General features: G+C 37.1%; 1 protein-coding gene and 1 long non-coding RNA gene across 3 annotated transcripts in view; both read right to left on the bottom strand.

The window, feature by feature from the left end:
• LOC136843093 (uncharacterized) overlaps positions 1–15,957 on the bottom strand; it is a 465,473-nt gene that overhangs the window by 397,300 nt on the left and 52,216 nt on the right. The gene's annotated exons all lie outside the window — the stretch shown is intronic.
• LOC136843546 (uncharacterized) lies at positions 7,923–9,990 on the bottom strand. The gene is made up of 3 exons (XR_010854564.1): positions 9,430–9,990; positions 8,632–8,817; positions 7,923–8,314 (listed from the first exon to the last, which is right to left on the bottom strand). It is a non-coding gene; the product is annotated as an uncharacterized lncRNA (long non-coding RNA).

The raw sequence follows: 15,957 nt of genomic DNA, 5'->3' as shown, positions 1-15,957 counted from the left end.
CAGTTCTTCATTTCATGTACAGGCAAGATGGATCTGTGAAAGAAAGATTTTTTCTTCTTTTTTTTTCTCGTGAGATTGTCATTCCCCGCCACTTTATCCGGAGCCTGAACACCCGTTCATTGCAATGTGACGTTACTAAGCATTTGTAGCAGTTAAGTTACGTGTATCATCCTCTTAAATACATAGAGACTGAGACACCAAAAAGGTACGTTAGAAACAGTCTAGGGTATTTAAAGTTTTTGTTATTGTTCTGTTTTAATTCTATTCCTGAAAATGAGATATAGTCAAAATAATCGTGTCAACGTCGACTGAAGAAATTTATTCGCAAGTAAATTCTTTAGACAGATGTGTGTTCAAGTTTTTGGGCATATCACAGATCCTTGTGCAGGTAGCAAAACCAAAAAATGAAACATTTACCGTAATCGCTATTTCATGTCATCCGCTTTCCATGGAGAATGCGTCAAGCGTTGTTGATTTTACATCACCACACAAACACACACACACACACACACGCACCACTAAAGTAAAAATTTGTAAATCACTTCCGGAATATACAGTGTATACAGTAATTACCACGCTAAATAAGAAAACACCATTTTTAGTACTGGAGTTTATTTCTCAGTGTGAGATAAAAGGCAGTCAGTCAGATATCTCAAGATTCCAATAGCCACAACAACAAACATTCCTACCCCGGTCCTTTTTTGTCCTCATGCATCTGGAATCATTCAAATGATATGACAATTTACGTTGCGAAATTTGTTACCCTTTGGACATGCACTGACATTTAGACCTGCCGAAGAACAAAGTATCGGACGGATTTGCACTGTCGATTCTAATGTAAATCTTTAGAGAGAGAGAGAGAGAGAGAGAGAGAGAGAGAGAGAGAGAGAGAGAGAGAGAGAGAGAGAATTTATTTATAAGAAAATACTAATTTCCTATGGTAGTGACAACCGGTGCCAGCAAAGAATTACTGAATGCCATATGCAAGGACGGATCGAATAATACCAAGGTGCAAAATCTTCGTGAATTTTTCTCTGAAATTTTGGGGGAATTTTTTGGGAAAGTTTGGAAAAAGTGGAAGGACTAGTCCATTCAATTAGATTGTCTCTATAATTACGATATTACAGCCATTGCCTCTCACTGACTTTTTCTGCACATTTCTTGAAAATTCTTCATGATTTATAGTGTCATCTTAAAAACAGACCACACTGAATGAGAAAAGAGCACCACACCGCCCCCCCGGTATAAAAATGCAATCATAACCGCAAGGTTCACAGTCTCCGATGGATAGAGGAACCTCCGGTAATTTCCCACTCGACACTTTGAGAAGGTTCGAAAAGACGTGGCCGGGTCATGACAGGAATCAATTTATTCGAGAGATTTAGGACAGCCTTACAACTGTCATTATATCGACTCTGGATCGCAGAAGACTCTGGTATGCGCGTAAAGGGAGAATATGACAGGACGGACTGGAATTACATGGCATTCCGAGGATGCGAAAACAGACCAGAAGTAAGTTTATTCGTGTCATCGTGACATTCGGAATCTGTGAAATAAAACAGCAGAAGGAAGTACAACTTTCAAAAGAGAAATGGCGCCAGGCCTATATATGATTTCTATGATTAAACCAAAGTAAAATATCAAGATGTGACTGAAGAAACAACAGGAATTTATGAATTACAAATAGGAATTTAATCAATATATGAAAAGAGACATTGATTACCGAAATGAGAATACTTCAATTATACGATATAAGAAAATTACATAATCTGAAGGAAATCCAAAATTAATCAATGTAAAATTATTCATGAAGGTACACCTCTGTTTAAATGAAACACACAGGTTACTAAACTTCGATTTAATGAAACACACGGGTTACTAACACATCGTAAATCATCTTTAGATCATTTACAAAAATATTTTAAACCTCTGTTTAAATGAAACACACAGGTTACTAAACTTCGATTTAATGAAACATACGGGTTACTAACGCATCGTAAATCATCTTTAGATCATTTATAAAAATATTTTAAAATTAGTTTATATAAATTTCTTTTAAATTTTAAATGGCGTGAGTAGAAAGTAATAAAGACTCACTTGCTGCTTTCCAAATATTGCTCGCACATTAAAATAACAAAACTTTCGATGGCAGAGCGCCTTGAAGAAAAAAAAAATCTTTGACGGATATATTCCCTAATAATGTCAATTGTTTTACTTTATTTACATAGCAATGACATATATTTTAAGGAATCAGTAACGGCGGATTTTCTGCTAAATGCTGACAGCCGCAAACTTCTAACATTCACCTCGGAAAGTTTTCAGGATATTTCCAGCAATGTTCAGCCGTATGGGCTGTCAGGTTTTGTGTTACATAACTATAAAAGACAGACCTTATTGCAATGGTACTCCACGCAAATGTTTCTCAAGACAACAAAGTGCTAGATTATATATATATATATATATATATATATATATATATATATATATATATATATATATATATATATATATATGTGTGTGTGTGTGTGTGTATATGTGTGTGTATATACTGTATATGTAATATATATATATATATATATATATATATATATATATATATATATATATATATATATATATACTGATAGACAGATAGATAGATATTACACCTGAAAGGTGAGGGAGGTCATTATACTTCCCATGTAGTTTCATCTGCCGCCGATCGCGTCTTCGGCATCAACTTTCTAGTATATCAGTGCAACGGTTGTCTTGTTTTATCATATATCCGATTGTACACGCTGGATTTCCGCCTTATCGGGTACATCTTACTATACCAAACCACCAAATTTACTAGTATTATCTGCATATAGATTACGTATATATTTACACTTGATATTCAATAAACTGATCACTTTTGTTATTAATACCCTCCTGAAATTCTCGTCTGTTATTCCTATTGCTTTTATTCATAATAATTAATTTTACTGCTGCTACTGACAGTACTCTTATTGGTAACAGATTCACAAATTCTTGAAAAACAATCTGAGTAATAAAAAGCCACGATTATATAGCAAATATATTACTATGTAAAATAAACCAAAGACTTTCGAACACTTGAACGGTGTTCCTCATCAGTGTTAGTACTCTTACTGTTAGTATCAATTAAATCTTAATCATTTTTCCTTTTCATGCGAATATTACACCTTGGGTTACACTGTACATAGCTTTCTGTAACGACATTACACTAATGAGTTATCTTGAGATGAAGCACAGAAAGGAGAACTGATACCATAATAGCCAGAATCAATGAGTTTACTCTTACTGAAATATAATTATATAATGCTTGATACGCCTGCAGTATGTCATTCACTTCAGTGATCTTCATATGGAAATGACAATGGAATGAAAAGGTTCTTAATTCATGTCTGTGACTGGGGAACAACACGCGCAACAGTTACCATCATTAATCTCTCTCTCTCTCTCCAGAGACGAAAATGAGTGATTTATTGCAATGTACATTCATTGAGTTCCTCGTTGGACGGGTTGATATAGTTCTCGGCTAGCACTTTGCTGAGCCCGGGTTCGCGTCTCCGGCCGGCCAATGAAGAATTAGAGGAATGTATATTTTTATATGTACCTTTTATGATAAAAGAGACTAGTATAAGGGATCCAAATAAAGACTAACTTACAGACATATACCACAATCCGAATACACCTTTGAATATAACACCTCTCCAATAACTTTCTTAAAAATGCTTTACAAGTCTGATATCCGAAGGGTTCGCCCACACCACACTCTAAAAAATTAAGGGTATAAAAGGGGTAGAAAAAGGGTATTTCTAGTGGTTAAAATAGCATACCCTATCGGGGTATATAGGAACTATAATATACCCTTTACAATATACCCTTATCAAGGGTATAACATATACTTGAGATACCCTTACTTAGGGGTGTATTGTAGGTAAAGAATACCCTTTTGCAGGGTATTCTATACGATGTATATACCTGTGTATATTAATTATATGATTAATATATTAATCCATTACACCATTATGTGTAGTTATAGCATACATAAAATCAAAAGGTCGATGATTTTAAAAGTTTGGTTTATCAATTTATTATTTTATTGCACTTGAAAATCAAAAGTATATATATATTGCTATATGCGTATATGTCTATGTAATATATATATATATATATATTATATATATATATATATATATATATATATATATATATATATATATATATATGTTAGTATATGTATATATATATATATATATATATATATATATATATATATATATATATATATATATATATATATATATATATATATATATATATATATATATATATATACTGGATCCCAAGGCCCCTCTCCAGCTAACAACGGATGCCAGTAACATCGCATGTGGTGCTGTCCTACAGCAGGTCATCAACGGCGCGCCCAGCCCATCGCCCTCTTCAGCAAGAAATTCAATCCCGCAGAGACCCGCTACAGCACCTTCTCGACAGGGAACTCTGCGCGATGTACCGCGCAGTCCGGCAGTCCGGCACTTCAAGTTCCTCCTGGACGGGACGCCCTTCACACCAGCCATTGGTTCACGCTTCACCAAGCAGGGGACGATGGTCTTCCAGCAGCACCGCCACCTCTCAGCCATAGCCGAATTCACCTGCTCCATCATGTACCTCCCCGGCAGGAAAATTCCTGTAGCAGACGCCTCTCCAGAGTCGAGTTGAACACAGTGCAGCTCAGAGTAAACTACCAAGACTCGCCAGAGAACAGGCCGCTGGCCCAGAAACCCCGGCCTACCGCACCGCCATCACGCCCTTAAGTGGCGGACGTGACCCGCCCCGGAGGCCCTAGTGTCCTCTGGCGACACCAGTACGGGTCAGCCCCGCCCCTTGGTTCCAGCCTCACGCCGCCAGGTATTCGACATAATTCACGGCCTCTCACACCCTCTGGCAGAACCATGGCCAAGCTGCTTTCAAAAAGTGTTTGGCACGGGTGCAGAAGGACGCCACGTCCTGGCGAAACAGTGCCTGCAGTGCCAAACCAGCAAGGTGGGTCGCCACACGCAGCACGGGTATGCGAGTTCCGCAGCCAGAGCGCCGCCGCCACATTCATGTCGACGCCATCGGGCCCCTTCCCCGTCAGGCGGGTCCAGATACCTCCAGACGGTGGTAGACCTCTTGACAAGGTGGCCTGAAGCCACACCTATGCAAGAAGCCACCGCCAGCATGTGCCGAGGCCCTGCTTTCCAGTTGGGTTAGCCACTTCAGCCGCCCCGACCACATCACAAACCGACAGGGGCCCCGCCTTCCTGTCCGAATTGTGGTCCGCCCTGGCTCAGCTGCTGGGGACCACGCACCACACCACCACGGCATACAACCCGGCTGCCAACTGCCTGGTCGAGCGGTTCCACAGATCCCTGAAGGCGCCCTCATGGCCCGCTGCACCGCCGAGGACTGGAAACATCAGCTGCCGTGGGTCCTCCTCGGTTTGAGAACCACCCCAGAGCCGACAGCACCCCATCCGCAGCCGAAAAAACCTCACGGTGAGCCCCTCTTGGTCCCGGGCGAACTTGTGACAGAAGATCGCCACATCCCATCACTGCAGAGACTCCGCGACGCGTGACCGGCAAGTTCGCCCCTTGCAAGCGCACGCACACCGAGAGGTCGGCCACCTTCACACCGCCAGAACTGTCGCGCGCCACCCACGCTTCGTCCAGGGTCGACGCCGTCCGCCATGAAGAACTGGATTAGATTGACGAAAGAACAGTTCACTCATCTGTTAAACCTGGTGACACCTCACATTGAAAAAGCTGATACTAAAATGAGGAAAGCTGTGTCTGCTGCACAGCGATTGACCCTCACTCTTCGTTATTTAGCAACAGGTAGGCTATGTTACTTGGAATTGTTTATGCTTAGACTAGGCTAATATATCCTAGGCTTGGTGTATTAATTAGGTTATGCATGAAAGATGCTGATCATTTTGTATCTGTACACTGTTGTTTATGGGTTGCTATTCATGTTTGATAGATTCTTGTAGGAAAAAAAAAGTAAGTTTAGTCTAGGCTGGTGTACATTTTTTGATTTTCAGGGGAGGAAAGGACAAATTAAAAAAACATATATATATATATATATATATATATATATATATATATATTATATATATATATAGATAGACGTTCTTGGTCTTGGCATAAGTTAGCCAAGGCCAAGATTAAGATTAAGGTATTCGATAAAATTGTACATAAGGCTACCCAGACTAGACTATAACCTAATGGCAGGCATCAAAGTAGTCTAGGCTAGGTTAGTAAAGTATTACCAATCTCAAAACAACCACCTAACCTAACCTAGCTATACTGTCTATTAATTGGGTAACATAATTTAAAAATAATTGCGTGTTTACACAATTTATAATTAAAAAAAGTAAATTTTGTGGTTGCACTATTATATTTTTAAACTTTATAGTTGATGACAGTATGGTTATTAATTAACTGATAATTCCAGATAAGCTGTAGTACAATATGTCAAGGCAAAATGCAAGGTTTACAGTATGTACATTAGGAATATATATATTTATACTATTGCTAAGGGAATTTTTCTCTCATTTCAGGAGAATCACAAGTTTCCCTTGGGTATCAATTTCTGGATTAGCCATAATCTGGTTTCATCCTCATACCAGAGACATGCAGAGCCATATACAACATAAAGAAAACAGAATATTTAAAACTTCCATCAACTCCTGAGGAATGGAATGAAATTGCTCTGCATTATTTCCAGCAATGGAATTTTCCAAATTGTATAGGGGCACTAGATGGGAAAAGGGTGCTAAATGCAAAGCCCCACATTCTGGTGCTGGTTTCCATGATTATAAAGGTCATTTTAGTATGATCATGATGGCATTAGTTGATGCATCTTATAAGTTCCTGTATGTAAATATAGGTGCTAATGGAAGAGCCAGCGACGGTGGGGTTTGGGATAGGTGTAGCCTAAAGGAAGCAATAGATAGTGAAGTTTTAAATATCCCATCATCATGTTGCTTACCTTTCACTGATAAGCAAAGCCCATATGTCATTGTTGGTGATGAGGCACTCCCAATTAAGCCCTATTTGATGAAACCTTTCCCAGGAAGGGAATTAAACAAAGTAAAAACTATATTCAATTATAGGTTGTCAAGAGCACGCACATCAGAAAATGCCTTTGTATCATTCAGTAGTATTTAAGGTGTTATCAAAACCTATCCAAATTTGTCCAAACAATGTAAAGGACATTTTGTTTGCTATAGTGGTTTTACATAATTTTATCCGTGCACAATCTAAGAATTTGTATGCACCCCTGAAATAAGAGAGAGGTTTATCAAACAGTGGTTTGATAGTAGTCCTGGACATGGCAGACATAGTACCAGTGATGCCCAAAATGTAAGGAACACATTAATGGATTATTACTTTAATAATGAAGGGCAGTACCACTCCAAGATGAACGAGCCTATATGCACTAGTGGACATTTTCTCCCATATGCCTTCGAATATTTGCATTTGTATATACAGTAATCCTAAAATAAAATTCATTATTTGTTCAATTGCTATTATTTACTCCTCAGTACTTATAAGAAAGTTATGAAGAGCGATGTGGAATTTAAATATGTACCCTATGATACCTGGAGAAACAAACCCTGAAATTGCTTTAATCAACTTTATTACATAGAAAATGTTTAAAGCTGCATGACATCAATCTTGATTAGACTGAACTTTATTGTATACAAAATGTTTACAGCTACAGGAACTTGATTAGACTAGAAAGCCTGAGGTCTTACAGATCATGTATTTGAAATTCAAATTACCACCAGAGATTAAATACTGACAGAATTTAGCACCAAACTGATAACTACTGTTAACCTACTTTATCATCAGGTAAGCCATATTCTGCTCAGTTTCCAGGACGACTTGGGAAATCCTAGCTGCTGCAACCTTTTGTCCATTTACTAGTAGGGACCTTATCCAAACCTCAACTGTTTTTCCCACACTGGAAACCTAGGTCGTTAGGCGTACTGGTGTTGCCCAATTCTTTGAGGGTTTGCAAGCATTCTTCCTCAAATGAATTTTGTAGCTTCCCTGTTCTTACTACTGTTACTTGCTTTTTGGTTCTGTAGAGATGAAGTTGCGGAAGTTGCTGGTGCAACAGACCGATCAGAACTTCCATCAGAAAGGTCAAAGCTGGGGGACACAGGTTGTGTTGAAGAACCTGTACTTGACTCTCCGATTTGAAATTCATCAAAAGTGTTTTGAGTAACCTCAATAACTAGAGGATTATCTATAGGATTTACCTGTAAATAAAAGAAATATATATATTACTCTATTATGAATATGTTGATAAATAAACTGCTGTATAATGGATCAGTTTTAGGTAATGATGCATTAGTAATTCTGATAATTTAAGATTATGGAAGGGCAAGCATAATTCCTTTACTTAACTAAAAATATTAGATTTTTCTATTGACCTTACTGACCTAACCGTACACTTTTGCTTACCTGGGCCTACAGCAGGTTTATTGTACAAATTTGATTCTTAAATGCCAAGTAATTATACCTATTATTAAACTGCTATGTAAATAATGTAATACACATATGTATATACTCTTACTTGTTCATTAATGTCACTGGAATATGTAGGTTGTGAAGCCACTGTATCATGTAAAAAAAGACATCAAATCAAACAATTCCCACTTGGAGCTTGGTTTACCACATGAACCACTTGGAGCAGCCTGAATTTTTTTATATTCATGGATGAAGTATCCCGTCAAATTACTAAATTTTGCCCACACTTGATCTGAAAGGGGAAAAACATATATCTAGCTTGATATAAAAATTATTAACTAATGAACTAAATATCTTTACAGAAATTATTCAGATATATTAAATGTTTCATGCTAGGTTAGCATGATGTCCTCTTTCAGAGCATGGGTTGCAGACTTGCCTACACGTTTAAAATCTTAGGTGAAGTGTGAAAAATTAGGTTAGGATAACCCAAGCTCTCTAGGCTAATTAGTATACAGTCGGCAGTAGTTGAAACTAGGCTAGGAATAGCTTACTTCAGACCAGCCTATATAGGTCTAGGCATAGCATTGCCGCTGAAAAATAGAATAGTCCTAACTTTATTTACACAACCTGAGTCAGGTTCTGTAGCCTAGCCAGAGTCAGGTTCTGTAGCCTAACCAGAGTCAGGTTGTGTAGCCTAGCCAGAGTCAGGTTCTGTAGCCTACCCAGTCAGGTTCTGTTGCCTAGTATAGCTACTAGCCTAAATTAAGCTAGAGAAGCACTACAATATCACAGATTTGCGTTTATGTAATTTGATAATGCACACATGATAGCATAACGAGAGTAGACCTAGGCTATAAGACAATCTGATATTCCAGATATAGAGTAGTAGCAGACTTCTTACCTGTCTGAAGGTCAGCAAGTTCCGGAAACTTTTCCCCGAGTCGCATCGTGATTTCTTCATAACTCTTCATCTTGAGACCTTTTTTCATAGAACTATCATGCTTGCGGTCCCATAAGCACCGTCTCCCCCTCAAATCTTCTACCAAAAACTGCTCTGATGACCTTGAAATGCGCGCCCTCCCTCCCTCCCAGATGTAAACAAACGATAAAGTCGACGGTAGGGTAGAGTAGGGTAGAGGGAGAGGTGGGTTGAATTCGATCGTTATCGCTTTCAAAATTCGTGACGACGACACTAAAAAGTCGTCGTCAAAACATTAAAAGTTGACGTCAAATTCAAATGTTAACTGGGCAGGTGGGAAGATTTCACTGACATAAGCTACTAATAACTCTATAGAAAGAGATGGATAATATGGAAACAAGTGAATACACAAAATATTGAAAAAATCGTTGTGAGAGTAATTTCTCACGATGACATGGCAATGAAAATATTTTTATAGTGTAGATATTATATTCCTGATAACGATTAATTACTGCTTAGAGGCCACAATTAAAACAGCGTTACATCACACAACACCTTATCTACACTGCATAGCACAACATTGAAATTTCCTGGCCCTGAGTTGCGGCGCGCAGCAACATGCGCAATTACGGGACAACGAACATATTACACTGCCATATGCTTATGTCTGTGTATGACACACACACACACACACACACACACACACACACACACACACACATATATATATATATATATATATATATATATATATATATATATATATATATATATATATATGGATGTATATATTATAACCATGGTTGTGTAATCAAGGGACTCGTGGCAACAATATAAATTGCCAAGTAGTAGGAATTCTTGCTTCAAAACTATCCATAACTCAACACCAATATGTTTTTAGTAACTTTTTTGGTGCATTACACTATCAGTGTAACAATGTGGTGATTTAATACAGAGTAAAAGTTCATTTCATGACATGATCACATAAACTTACCAAGCCCATTTTGAGACAAAGTGTAATAGAGGGTATATTATTCACAAAAAATACCCTGCCTCCTGATGCAGAGGGGTATTTTTGAGCCTTGGGGTATTTTACCTTGTATATAAACCTCAGCTCCATCGTTATACCCTTTCTGTACCTTTAACTTTTTACAGTGCACAGTAATAAATTTCATGAAAACGCGTTGAGACTTGCCGTTCACACATCACATACCGGTTCAATTTCAGCAAACGACTTATTGGTAGTCCTAACGAGTGCTTCACACGATTACCGTTCTCCACTACAGCCGGTGACCTGTTTTTAACTTGTGATGTGTGTGCGATAAGTTTCCGACTTGTGTTTATAACATGCTTCACTCTAATTTGGACATCGACTTTGACACAAGCATTCCAAACAGCATCCATAATTCCCGGAAATAGTTTTCACTCCCTAAATAATAACAGTTGAGGGAATGAAATCCTAAAACTAATGTCTGAAGTAAATAACTTGTAAACTTAATCAAGGATATTTCTACTAGCAACGATAAAGATTTTACAATAACTGCCGAAAGAAATATTTCTCGTCTTGAATTCCAATACGGCTACATCACTCAGATCTTAGGGAGGACGCGCCGTTCTGATTAAACCAGCATTTAGAGCTTCTTTTGAAAACCACGGATATAAACAGAATTAATAAGAGATTAATTCATGTTATAATCCTAACGATGCCGCTCAGGGTATAAGAAAACGCTTGTTTAAATTATTTAACTTTTAACATACCACCCGGTAATAAACTGAGACATTCGTACAATTTTCAAGTAGCTGGTCTTGGTCCAAATACCCATATTAATTTTTTTTCAATGATTCCACCAAAATTAAGCAGCTACTTACACTTGGCCGTAAAATAAAAAAAAGGAAAAAGGTTACACCGTCGTGGCCCGGTCGGGTCGGAAATAAAACCCTCCAAGGATAACGCACATTTGAATGAAAAACTACCTACTAAAATCAGGGTCAGAGGATACCCTAATTATACTTTACGGACCCGAATAAAAAAAAGGGCAAGAGCTCTTCCTGTCTTGGAAGATTAATCGCTGTCTTTACGATTAAAAATTACGAAAGAAACGGGAGGGAAAGGCACTTAAATATTCAATTTAAATCAAAAGGGCATAATTTGCTATTAAACACAGCCATCTGCGAAGGAAAAAAAAGCTTCCTTAACCGGCAGCACATTTCCTCCCTAATGGTGAGCCTTTATTATATTTATTACTCTAATTGGTCCATAATTGCCTTCATAAGAGCTCCTAATGAAATACGTAATGTCCGAAAAAAACCAGCGTCCATGGACACACAGTTAAATCCTTTGCATTAAGCACAGCTACTGTTCCATTAGGACACATTAAAGTAAGCATTAAGGATGGAGCCTTCCTTCTGTCGTCTTCCTGTCTGTCTGTCTGTCTGTTTCTCTCAGTTTCAGTTCCTCATTGGGCGGGTTGGTATCGTTCTCGGCTAGCACTCTGCTGGTCCCGCGTTCGATTCTCCGACCGGCCAATGAAGAAATAGAGAAATTTATTTCTGGTGATAGAAATTCATTTCTCGTTATAATGTGGTTCGGATTCCACAATAAGCTGTAGGTCCCGTTGCTAAGCAAACAGTTGGTTCTTAGCCACGTAAAATAAGTCTAGTCCTTCGGGCCAGCCCTAGGAGAGCTGTTAATCAGCTCAGTAGTCTGGTTAAACTAAGGTATACTTAACTTTTCTCTTAGTTTCTGGCTTGTAACTTTTTTCTTAACTGCTTCACAAACGTATGTATTTTCTTAATCTTCAAATTAAATGGGAATATATGAAATACAGTGAGAATTTTAGGAGAGTAAAAGAACATAGTTTGAAAGTGTTTAGAAGGTTTTTTTTTATTAAGAAAGTTCGACGTAACAGGATGACTGATAAGTGAAGGTCAGTGTGAGATTAGACTTGAAAGGTGTGTAAATATATATATATATATATATATATATATATATATATATATATATATATATATACATACAATAATTTATATATACATATATATATAATATACATATTATATATATATATATATATATATATATATATATATATATATATATATATATATTAAAGTAGGAGCTCGAGTAGCAATTAAAATAGTTTTGCGAGAAACTGAAGACTAAGTGGAAAATATTATATGTGGCATAAGAATACCCAGGAAAAGAGCACGACACGATAGAACTAACTGAGACGAAATGCGGAGGACACCGATGATGTATAGTGTACCAGGTAGTCTGTTAAGAGTAGAAAAGAAAGGAATGTAAATAAATGTGGAGCAGTTGATGTATACATATCAACGTTAATTGGAGAAACTGAAAAAAAGAAAACTGCTGAGACCGGAGAAAGCTTCCTATTTATCCTAAAAGACAACTGTTGAAACTGAATGTTAACAAGTGTACAGTAAAGTTATTCGGATGAAATGGAAGGCAGGCAGGTGGATTAATAAATATCATTACCGACAGTGGAATAATAGAGGTAGTTGAAGGTGTTTTGTAATACATGTCACCGACCTGATGATACTATGATGAGAGAAGGGATGAATCACCTCATAAGCTAAGTAAAGAGATTAAAACTTTCACCACATTCAAGATTCAGTACACGGACATTTGAACCGAGTTTTGATGTATTTTAAACAAAGTTCTGTAAGATGAGGTATACTAAGTGCTTGCATTACATGAAACCCAGTAGTTCTACTTTACTGTAAAATACGCTGACATTAAATAAGATTTACTTAGTAAACCATAACTAACTAAACTGCACGTCAAATTCCCGAGCGGTAATAAATCCGGTAGAATCCCCCCCTTGAAGGGGTCGTTACCTAATCCACTCAGCAATTGATTTTTAAAACTTTAAATCACCATGTCAGTTGAGGACCTGGCTTAATGGAATAACCTGCATTATATTTTCGGGACAAAAATAGATTTCAAAGCCATTTATACGTATATATGCTTTGTTCATTTATTATCTCCGCTTTGGTCAGTTTATCTCATTCACACACGGGCTTTCTATTTAGTGGACACTTTCCTTTGCCTTTCTAGACAGAGAGCACATTTGGACTGCCTACTAATAACAATAATAATAAAATTTTTCCTTTATCATTTGTTTTCGTGTTAACGCCCTCTCCTCGTATAAGACCAAACTTGAGTAAGACTTGCAACGTACTATGACTACCCGTGGATTGCCTTAATAATAATAATAATAATAATAATAATAATAATAATAATAATAATAATAATAATAATAATAATAATAATAATAATAATGAGGTGTTGAATTGTACGCCACTGTCAATAGGTTGTTACTTGAAATTAAAATTAAGAATTCAATGATAATGTATGAAAAAAAAAAATACTCATAATATCAAGGGGAATCATCATTAATGGGTTGTTGCATTGTACGCCACTGTCAATAGGTTGTTACTTGAAATTAAAATTAGGAATTCTATGATAATGGATAAAAAAAAATAGTCATAATATCAAGGGGAATCATCATTCCTTTGTTTAATTTTTCTTATGGAAACAGTTAGTTTTATCAAAACCGGTAGTTAAACCACATACAGTAAGGTAAACAGACTATCCAGGGTATCAAAAAGGCAGGGTCTCTACGTATTTAAAAAAGAAAATATTGACTTATTTTTCTTCCTCCACTTCCGTAGAAAAAACCAAGTACTGCAAACAGCTTGTTTGTTTGTTTGTTAGGTTACGATCTTAGTGCTTACGATATCCCATCACCCACCTATTCTACATGAATTTAAATTAGTTTTCTTACATTTGCTTCTCGAATGCAATCGAACATTTCACCAGCGGTCCAGTGTTTTAAAAAAGTACTACAGTAATGCAAATTCTTTTAATTTCTTTTTTTTTTTACGGTGCAGTTACTCCATGCCAGTTGAACACTCTCGCCATTATAATCCATAATTAATTGCATGAGGCACCATAACTATCAAAATCTTTATCATTATCACGCAATTAGAGCCGCAGCAGCGTCAACAATAGTTGAATATTAAAGCGTCTTGCTTAAACAGTAATCTTCTCGCGCATAATTTAAAATAATGTATACATACTGCAACGGAAATGTGAAACGATCCAAATCTGTTTAAACAGTAATTTTCCTGCGCATAATATAAAATAATCTATACGTTCTGTAATAGAAAATGAGAAACGATCCACAGTCTACTAATACCAGGTTCATCATAACTAGTAGTTCCTCATTAGAGGAGTCGATATCGTACTCGGCTAGCGCTCTGCTAGACCGGCGTTCGATTCTCCGGCCGGCCAATGAAGAATTAGGGGAATTTATTTCTGGTGATAGAAATTCATTTCTCGCTATAATGTGGTTCGGATTCCACAGTAAGCTGTAGGTCCCGTTGCTAGGTAACCGATTGGTTCTTAGCCACGTAAAATAAGTCTAATCCTTCGGGCCAGCCCTAGGAGAGCTGTTAATCAGCTTAGTGGTCTGGTTAAACAAAGATATACTTAACTTCATCATACCCAGTTCCAAAGACCTCACAGTGGCAAATAAGCGCGCTGATGAGAACGAATAGTTTGGTTGTTTATCAGTTCTATGAAATACAAAGAGCGCTACTGCAACGACGGATGTATCTGTAATCTTATATGGAAATGCTAACCTTACTGCAACACAAATGTATCTACAGCTTACAGGCGAGTAAAAAAAAAAATATTTCATTTTCATTTATCAGTCACGACGTCTTTCCCCACCATCACTGTACTGCAGAACATAGGAAATGAATATCGATCTCCTTCCGTGCCTTCATGCACATTGAATGGTTTGGAAATTTAGCAACCGTAATTATAATGGATATATTTCATGTCTTCGGAATTAAAGCTTATATGAACATATTTAAAATGTTTATTTCTGTCATGACTTCAACATCACTAAGTAAACTTCAACTTCTTTGGTACTGATTTGAAGTTATTCGAAGACATTTCTTTTCTTTGATCCATCTGAAGAAGGAGCGGTATTTGTAATATTGCCAATAGTCGTTTATTCATAAAGAAATAAGCAGTTTTTAGATATTTGAGTCTTATTAGTTCCTTTATATTTTATAGCTTAATACCCATTTAGTATAAGTTTCCCCTCGTCGCCTAAAATTCACCACCCATAGTCATATAGATATTGGTTTCGAAAACATTTAAAAAATAGCCATCGTTTGAAATAAGTACCACAGGCAATCCTATGGACAGAGAGGGATTACGAGAGAAGCTGACCACGAAAAGAGCCACGCGAGGGAAAAGTCGAGGAAAGGAATTACGAGGGAATAGAACCAAAGTAAATCCTTTCCCAGAGGTCACTGTCACACACTCAACGAACCATAAACAATGATAAAATAACTTTCTTTTGAGAGAGAGAGAGAGAGAGAGAGAGAGAGAGAGAGAGAGAGAGAGAGAGAGAGAGAGAGAGAGAGAGAGAGAGAGAGAGAGAGAGAACGACGAAAAATTATGGTCTGAAA

Source organism: Macrobrachium rosenbergii, chromosome 11 (assembly GCF_040412425.1).
Source record: "Macrobrachium rosenbergii isolate ZJJX-2024 chromosome 11, ASM4041242v1, whole genome shotgun sequence".
Classification (NCBI taxonomy): Eukaryota; Metazoa; Arthropoda; class Malacostraca; order Decapoda; family Palaemonidae; genus Macrobrachium; species Macrobrachium rosenbergii.
The sequence above is the reverse complement of the archived record's forward strand: the minus strand, read 5'-3'. Positions and strand labels throughout refer to the sequence as shown.